The following is a 10,172-nucleotide window of genomic DNA, read 5'->3' as shown; positions in this document are numbered from 1 at the left end:
CAAACTATCGCAAGGACGAAAAACCAAACACCGCATGTTCTCACTCATAGGTGGGAATTGAACAATGAGAACACTTGGACACAGGGTGGGGAACATCACACACCGGGGCCTGTCATGGGGTTGGGTGGATGAGGAGGGATAGCACTAGGAGATATACCTAATGTAAATGATGAGTTAATGGGTACAGCACACCAACGTGGTACATGTATACATATGTAACAAACCTGCACATTGTGCACATGTACCCTAGAACTTAAAGTATAATAAAAAAAGAAAAAAAGTGTATAAAATGATGTCACTGAAAATAATAGGGAAAAAGAAGTGTCGACCTAAGTAACTTTGGAAATGAGTGGAGACTGTAAGACTAAAGAAAAAAAAAGGAACTGTAAAAAGACATTATATTTGTTTCTCACAAGGCCAACAATCTGAAATCAATATTCCAGGACTGAATAAATAATTATGTATACAAAAAAAAGAAATGAACTAATGACCTGGTGTTCCCTAATATCTGTGTGCCCACTGTATTCACTACTTGATGTTTAGAAGTAAATATGCAAATGCAGGCAGTTCACAGGTGATTTCAGTTCTAGTTTATAACCACTGTGGTGGGTAATTTTATGTGTCGACTTGGCCAGGCTATCATGACCAGATGTTTGGTCAAATATTAGTCTAGGTGTTATTGTAAAGATATTTTTAAGATGTGATGAACACTTAAATCAGGAGACTGCAGTATAATTTGAAGTCAGATAATGTGGTAACTCCAACTTTATACTTTCTGCTTAGGATTCCTTTGGCTATTCAGGCCCTTTTATGGTTCCATATGAATTTTAGAATTGTTTTTTCTAATTCTGTGAAAAATGATGTAGATAATTTAATAGAAATTGCATTGAATCTGTAGATTGCTTTAGGCAGTATGATCATTTTCACAAAATTGATTCTTTCAATCCATGAGCATGGGTTGTTTCTCTGTTTGTGTCATCTACAATTTCTTTCACCAGTGTTTTGTGTTTTTTAGTTCTCCTTGTAGAAATATTTTACCTCGGCCGGGCGCGGTGGCTCAAGCCTGTAATCCCAGCACTTTGGGAGGCCGAGACTGGCGGATCACGAGGTCAGGAGTTCGAGACCATCCTGGCTAACACGGTGAAACCCCGTCTCTACTAAAAAATACAAAAAGCTAGCCGGGCGAGGTGGCTGGCGCCTGTAGTCCCAGCTACTCGGGAGGCTGAGGCAGGAGAATGGCGTAAACCCGGGAGGCGGAGCTTGCAGTGAGCTGAGATCCAGCCACTGCACTCCAGCCCGGGCGACAGAGCGAGACTCCGTCTCAAAAAAAAAAAAAAAAGAAATATTTTACCTCCTTGGTTAAATGTATTCCTAGGTATTATTTTGTAACTACTGTTACTGGGATTGAGTTCTTGACTTGGTTCTCAGCTTTACTGTTATCGGTATATAGAAACACTACTAATTTTGTCACATTGATTTTATATTTTGCAAATTTATTGAAGTCATTTATCAAATCTAAGAGTCTTTTAGGTTTTTAGATATAAGATCGTATCATCAACGAACACAGATAATTTGACTTTCTCTTCTCCAATTTGGATGCCTTTTTTTCCTTCTATTGCCTAAGTGCTCTAGCTAGGACTTCCAGTACTATGTTGAATAGGAGTGGTGAAAGTGGGCATACTTGTCTTGTTCTCATTCTTAAAGGGAATCCTTTTAACTTTTTCCTGTTCAATATGATGTTGACTGTGGGTTTGTCATGTATGGCTTTTGTTATTTTGAGGTACGTTCCTTCTCTACCTAGTTTGTTGAGGGTTTTTCTCATGAAGGGATGCTGGATTTTATCGAATGTTTTTTCTGCATCTATTGAAATGATTATATGATTTTTTTTAATTCTGTTTATGTGGTTAATCACATTTATTGATTTGCATATTGAACCATCTTTGCATCCCTGGAATAAAACCAACTTGATCACGATGTAGCATAGTTCTAGTTTAAAAATAGACACATAGATTAGTGGAATAGAGTAGAGAACCCAGCAGAAAGGCCACATACCTACAACCAACTGATCTTTGACAAAATTGACAATAATATTCATTGGGGAAAGGACCCTCTTTCAATAAATAAGGCTGGAAAACTTGAATAGCATATGCAGAAGAATGAAACTGAACCCATATCTATCACCATATCCTAAAATTAACTCAAGATAGATTAAATGTAAGATCTCAAACTACAAAAACTCTAAAAAAAAAACTAGGAAAAATACTTCTGAACATTGTCCTAGGTGAAAAATTTATTACTAATCCTCAGAAGCAAACATAACAAAAACAAAAATAGACACATGGGACTTAATGCAACTAAAAATCTTCTGCACAGCAAAAGAAATAATTGAGAGAATAAAAAGACAACCTATGGAATGGGAGAAAATGTTTGCAAACTATGCCTCCAGCCAAGGGCTAATATCTAGAATCAACAAGGAACTAAATTTAAAAAAAAAAAAACTAACAAATAACTCTGTTAAAAATGAGCAAAGGACATGAACAAATTTTTTTTTTTTTTTCAAAAGAAGAAATGCAGGTGACCAACAAACATGAAAACATGCCCAAGATCACTAATCATCAGAGAAATGCAAATTAAAACCACAATGAGATATCTTCTTACAGCAGTCTGGCTATTATTTAAAAGGCAAGAAACAACAGATGTTGGTGAGGATGCAGAGAAAAGAATGCTTATACTCTGTTGGTGGGAATGTGAATGAGTACAACTGGTATGGAAAGCAGTATGGAAGTTTCTCAAAGAACTAAAAATAGAACTACCACTACTGTGTGTCCAGCAATCTCACTACTGGGTATCTACCAAAAGGAAAAGAAATCATTGCACTATTCACAACAGCAAAGTCATAGACAACCTAAATGTCCATCAATGGATGTTTGTATAAAAAGAATGTGGTATATATCCCATCGAATGACAGACACACACAAAAAAAATGGAATCATATCTTTTGCAGCAACATGGATGGAACTGGAGGCCATTTTCCTAAGTGAAATGACTCAGAAATAGAAAGTCAAAAACCACATATTCTCACTCATAAGTGGGAGATAAAAAATGAGTTAGACATGGACATACAGAAAGGAATAATAGACATTGGATACTCCAAAAGGTTGCAGTGTAGAAGTGGGGTGAAGGATGAAATACTACCTATTGGGTACAATGTATACTATTCGGGTGGTGGGTAACACCAAAAACCCAGACTTCACCGCTACTCAACATATTCATGTAATGCAACTACACTTGTACCCTCTAAATCTATAAAAACCAATAAATCAGTAGACTTTGTGTAAAGCAGATTACCCTCCATAATGTGGGTGGACCTCATCCAATTAGTTGAAGGCCTCAAGAGAAAAAGACTGAGATCCCCTGACAAAGTAGGAATTCTGCCTCTAAACTGCCTTTGGACTCTAGACGACAACGTCATCTCTTCCCTGGGTCTCTACCCTGCCAGCCTGCCCTGCAGATTTCAGACTTGCTAGTTCCCACAATTGAGTGGGCTAATTCCTTAATATAAATACAGTCATGTGCCACAAACAATGCTTTGGTCAAGGACGAATGGCATATAAAACAGTGGTTCCATAATATTTTAATGCTGTATCTTTCTGTACCTTTTTAATGTTCAGATATATTTAAACACACAATTACTTAACATCGTGTTTCAGTTGCCTGAAGTATTCAGTACTGTAACATGCTGTACATGTTTTATCCTAAGACCAATAGACTATAAAATATAGCCTAGCTTGTAGTAGGCTATACCATCTAAGTTTGTGTGAGTATGCTGTAATGTTTGCACAATGACAAAATTGCTTAAGGATGTATTTCTGAGAATGTATCCTAGTTATTGAGTGACAGGAGTGTACATACACACAAACACACACAAATATCATTTTGGCTATATTATCTGGAGATCCCAAACTAATATCAACCACCTACTAATGTACGAAGCACAGTGCTAGGCTCTGGGAATATTTAGAAGAGACCTCTGTACAAAGAAATTTGCAAAATGTGGCAAAATGTGACAAAACACATTGACAAAGGTAGGTCAAGGCGGGAAAATAAAGCCACAAGAAAAGCACCCAGGGGCATTTCATGATGTCCTTTACACCTGATGATAACTAAGCACACTCAGATATTCATCTGCAAGTGGGAAATTGATTTAATCCAGAAGGAGAAACCTTGCAAAAATAGAGGTAAAAATAGATTCCCCTCTTTACTTTAGACTATCCTGTTTGGTTACATCTACTCAATATGTTAATTCAATAAACATTCATTGAATCTTAGCTTTGTGCACAGAGTGTAATGACATAGTTGTGATGATATAAGAAACCTCAGATTTGCCAGCATTTCCCCTAAACTTGGCTTAATCTCTGGAACCCAAGCTAGGGTTGGAAAAATGATTTGGTATAGCTGTGGGGTGAAAACAGGCACACAGATGCTCCTGCTGAGACCACGTGTATCTCTGACAACTTGATTTGGGCCAAATTAGAAATTGAATATATGGGCTGGTGGCAGTTACCTGCCCCCTGCCTTCCACCTCCTGGTTTCCAGGATTGCCTACTCAGTTTTCAGGCTCTATCAGTACCTAGTTTGCATTCATCACCCATTTAAAAGTCCAGCCCTGGGTATTTCAGGGAAGGATCATGTCCTTAAAATGTAGTGAATTCCACTTATTCCCAAGGATGCAAGCTCTTCTCTGACTCTCTGCACTGGAGTCATTTACAGTCTTTTTAGAGATAAGACTAATTAATGCTCATAGAGTACTTGGAGAGCCATGCATGACAGCACATGAATATTTTCAAAGTAGTGTCTTCTGCCTAGTGTCTGGGCCAGGACCAGGCCTATAGAATTTAATTGAATGTGTATCCCTGGTTAAAGTTTGAGCTCCCCAGTGGCAGAGTCTTTGTCCCATTCTGCTTTGTATCCATATAAATTTGAACCCTACTTCCTCTGCACAGATCTTTAAGGTAGATGTTCCTCAGGGCTTTTTCCCAGAACTCTTTCACTTTCTGCACAAACTTATCCTTGCATAATTCTATGTTCTATCCCAAATCTCTCTTCCAAGCTCCAAGCCCATATATATATAACTGTTTAGACATATTTTCCTGGCCATTCACAGATATTTCAAACTCAGCATGTCCAAAACCAAACTCATTTTCTACATGTGCACACTCACGCACATACACACAAATTAGTCCTATTCCATGCTTGCACATCTCAGCAAATGGCGCTACCATCCTCCCTGTTGCTCAAGCTGAGTCACCTTCAACTCCTCTTTTTCATTCCCCTCCCACAAAGGTTCAATCATTCACCTTAATCTGTCCATTTACCAACTCAGAAACTTAAATCCCAAACATACAATAAAACTTAAATTTCAAACATAAAAAATAGAATAGTACAATGAAACTCCTCCCATGTACCAATTGCTCAGCTTCAAATTTACCAATTCATAGACAGTCTCATTTCCAACACTCCTCACTTCTCCTCACCCTCAATCATTGTGAAACAAATACCAGAAATAATCTCATTTCATCTGTATTTCATTAAGTATCTCTTAAAAGTAAGTTATAGAAACATCCAAAATCCCATTATCACACCAGCGAAATTGACAATAATATAATATAATCAAATATCCAGACAATGTTCATATTTCCCCATTGTTTTATAAATGGATTTGCTTCCTTACAATTGAGTATCCAAATAAAGTCCCTACACTGTGATTGGATGATAAGTCTCTTAGGTCATTGTATTTTTTAAGTTTTATTTTGTTTTTAAATTCACTCATAATTGTACATATTTATAGGGTATAGTGGGATGTTTCCATACATATATAAATTGTGTAATGATCAAATCCTGGTAATTAACATATCCATCACCTCAAACACTTATCATTTCTTTGTGGTAAGACATTCAAATTCCTCTATTCTAGCTATTTTGAACTATACAAAATATTACTTTTGACTGCAGTCACCCTACTGTGCAATAGAACACCAGAACTTATTCCTCTTCTCTAACTATAACTTTGTATCCATTGACCAACTTCTCCCCATCATTCGCAGCCCCCCTCCCACTCTCCTTAGCCTCTAGTAACCATTATTTTACTCTCTACTTCTGTAAGATCAACTTCTTTTAGATTCCATACATGAGATCATGTGATATTTGTTCTGTGTTTGACTTATCTCTCTTAACATAATATCATCTAGGCTTATCCGTGTTGTTGCAAATGAGAAGATTTTGTTCTTTTTATGGCTGAGTAGCATTTCTCCGTGTATATATGTACCACATTTTATTTATCCATCCATCCAATGATGGACACTTAGGTTGACTTCATATCTTGGCTATTGTGAATAGTGCTGCAATAAATCTGGGATCACAGATATCTCTTTAACATGATTTCATTTCCTTTGGATAGTTCATATTCCTTTGGAATTGCCAGATCATGTAGTAGTTCTATTTCTAATTTTTTGAGGCATCTCCATACTGTTGTTCATAATGGCTTTAACTTGTTGCTTCTCCTCAATCTCTCTTTTTTATCCCTGGAATCTTTTGTTGAAAAAACTGGATCATTTTGTCTTGTAAGTTTCCCACAGTTTTGATTTGTTGGTTGGTGTTGGTATTGGTATTGGTTGGTGTGGTATTGTAAAGTGTTGGTAGTTAGATCTAGAGACTTGATCATATTCCATTTCTCTCTCTCTTTCTCTTCCTCTTCATCTCTGCCTCCCTCCTGCTCTCCCCCTTTCCCTCTTCCCCTTCCTCCCCCTCTTCCCCTTTGTCTCTTTCTGCAAAACTATTTAATCAGGTAGTGTTTTATTCTTCCATCATTATTGATGTACAAAATGTCTGCAATGTCTGCTTCATCTTCTTTCTGAAATACTAGCAGCTGTTGATATCCATTACCTCAATCCATTACTTCATTGGGATTTGCAAATGTTGATTCTATAATTCTGTATTTTCTTATGCATACAGCACCTGAATACTTCACTTAGGAGAAACATCCCTTCATTAATTGTTATGGTTATCCTGAGTTATAGTTCATTTAGGAAAGGCAGGATGAATGCTTGATTCCACTATCCTTTTATTTTAACAAATTTAAAAAATAATTATTTCCCTGGCATCCTCCAAAAGTGACCTGTGAGGGGTGTTTTGTGTGTAGGATACCATTATGGACTCATGAAGTTCTAAATATTTTACAAATTTAATTGAATGCAGTTGTCATTCTTGATGTTCAGGCCATCACTTATTTGGGCAGTGGGAGCCTATTCAGAATGACTTCTGAGTCCCTTTGTTGTGTGTGTTTTTTTTTTTTTTTTTTAACAGTGTTACTGAGATATAGCTGACTTATAGTAAACTGAACATATTTAAACTGTACAATTTAATAAGTTTAGACAAATATATACAAGCATGAAAGCATCACCACAATCAAGATAATGAACATGTCCATTATCTGCAAAAGTTCCTCCATGTTCCTTTGTAATACCTTCTCTCACCCCTCTCTGCCAGCCCCCATCCTTGGGCAATAACAAATCTGTTTTCTGTCACTATAGATAAATTTTAATTGGCTAGAATTATATGGAAACGTAAATATAAAATATGTGTGCTTTTCTACATAATTACAAAATAATTATGCTTTTTACTCAGCATAATTATTTTGATACTCATTCATGATGCTGCCTGTACCAATAGCCCTGTATGACAGAGGTCCCCAACCCCTGGGACCGGCTGGGGACTGCTGCCATATGAAATATGTCATCAGTCCCCAACCTTTTGGGCACCAGAGACTGGTTTTGTGGAAAACAATTTTTCCATAGACGGGACTGGGGTGTGGGGTGTGGGGCGAGGGATGCTTACAGGATGAAACTATTCCACCTCAGATCATCAGGCATTAGTTAGATTCTCATAAGGAGCATGCAACCTAGATTTCTTGCATGTGCAGTTTTCAACAGGATTTGCGATCCTATGAGAATCTAATGCCATCGTCTATCTGACAGGATGCAGAGCTCAGGTGCTCACATGCTCGCTGCTCGCCTCGTGCTGTGCAGCCCAGTTGCTAACAGGCCACACACAGGTGCGGGTCTGTGTCCTGGGAGTTGGAGACCCCTGAGATATGTAATATGCAAATATTTTCTCTCAGTCTAGAGCTTATCTTTCCATTCTCATAAGAATATCTTTCAGGCTGGGCATGGTGGCTCACGCCTGTAATCCCAGCACTTTGGGAGGCCAAGGTGGGTGGATCACAAGGTCAGGAGATCAAGACCATCCTGGCTAACATGGTGAAACCTCGTCTCTACTAAAAAAAATACAAAAAATTAGCTGGGCGTGGTGGCGGGCGCCTGTAGTCCCAACTACTTGGGAGGCTGAGGCAGGAGAATGGCTTGAACCTGGGAGGCGGAGCTTGCAGTGAGCAGAGACCGTGCGCCACTGCACTCCAGCCTGGGCGACAGAGCGAGACTCCATATCAAAAAAAAAAAAAAAAAGAATATCTTTCAAAAAGTAAGTTTTAATTTAGATGATGTCCAATTTCTTCATTATTTTTCTTTCATACTTCAAGTTTCTGGTGTATCAAAATCTTTGCTTAATCTAAGAGGACAAAGATTTTCTCCTAATTTTTCTACTGGAAATTTTAAAGTCTCAGGCTTATATTTATATCTACAATACATTTTGAGTTAATTTTTGTACATAGTGTCAAGTATAGATCAAAGTTAATCATTTGTTTATTTTGCATATTGAATGTCCAATTGTTTCAGCACCATTTGTTTAAGACTATTCTTTCTCTACTGGACTATCACTGCAGCTTTGTCAAAAATCAGTTGACTATATATTTGTGGATCTATTTCTGGACTCTATCCTGTTTCATTCATACATTTGTCTATCTTTACACTCTCTTGATTGCTGTAGCTTCACAATAAGTCTTGAAGTAGGTCCTGTAAATCTTACAGCTTTTTCTAAGTTGTTTGGGCTATGCTAGATCCTTTGGATTTTCATATATATTTTCAAATTGCACTGAGTTTATGATCATCAGTTGGGGGAAATTGATATCATAATAATATCTTTCCATTTATTTAAGCCTTCTTTAATTTTCTCAGCAATTAAGTTTGCCATGCAAAGGCACTGCACATCTTTTGTCAGATTTATTTCTAAGTGTTTTATATATTTGATGTTATCATATGGCATTTTTATTTCAGTTTCCAATTGTTTGTTGCTAGTTTACAGAAATGCAACTAATTTTTTTATATTGATCTTGTATCATCCAGCATTACTAAACTCACTTACTAGTTCTAGTAGCTTTTTTGTAGATTTCATGCTATATTTTATATAGATCATGTTATCTGTAAATAAAGACTTGTTTTGCATCTTCCTTTTGAATTTGGATGCCTTTTTTATACTGGCGAGAAACTCTAGCACAATGTTGAATAGAAGTGTAAATGTGGACATCTTTGCCTTGCCCCCAATCTTAGCAGGGAAAGCATTCAGTGATATCTGTAGTATTTTCTATAGATGCCTTTTAGCAGGTTGAAGAAGTTCCCTTCTATCTCTAGTTTGCTTTGAGTTTTTATCACAGTAGAGGCTGGATTTTCTCAAATTCTTTTCCTGCATCTATTGAGATAATCACAGGCTTTTTTTTTCTTTTTGGTCTGCTAATATGGTGAGTTACATTGACTAATTTTTAGATGTTAAACCGAACTACCATTCCTGGAATAAACTGAACTTGGTCTCAATGTACCATCATTTCTATATATTGTTAGGTTCAATTTTGTGAATTTTTGTTAAGAATTTTTATATCTATATCCCTGAAAAATATTGTTCTGTAAGGGTAATGCTGGACTCACAGAGTGAGTTAGAAATTACTCCCTCATCTGTCGGCCGGGCGCCGTGGCTCATGCCTGTAATCCCAGCACTTTGGGAGGCCGAGGCGGGTGGATCACGAAGTCAGGCGATTGAGACCATCCTGGCTAACACGGTGAAACCCCATCTCTACTAAAATACAAAAATTAGCCGGGCATGGTGGCAAGCGCCTGTAGTCCCAGCTACTCGGGAGTCTGAGGCAGGAGAATGGCGTGAACTCAGGAGGCAGAGTGCTGCACTCCAGCCTGGGTGACAGAGACTCTGTCTCGTCTCGAAAGAAAGAA

Source organism: Colobus angolensis, unplaced genomic scaffold (assembly GCF_000951035.1).
Source record: "Colobus angolensis palliatus isolate OR3802 unplaced genomic scaffold, Cang.pa_1.0 Scaffold472, whole genome shotgun sequence".
Lineage (NCBI taxonomy): Eukaryota > Metazoa > Chordata > Mammalia > Primates > Cercopithecidae > Colobus > Colobus angolensis.
The sequence above is the reverse complement of the archived record's forward strand: the minus strand, read 5'-3'. Positions refer to the sequence as shown.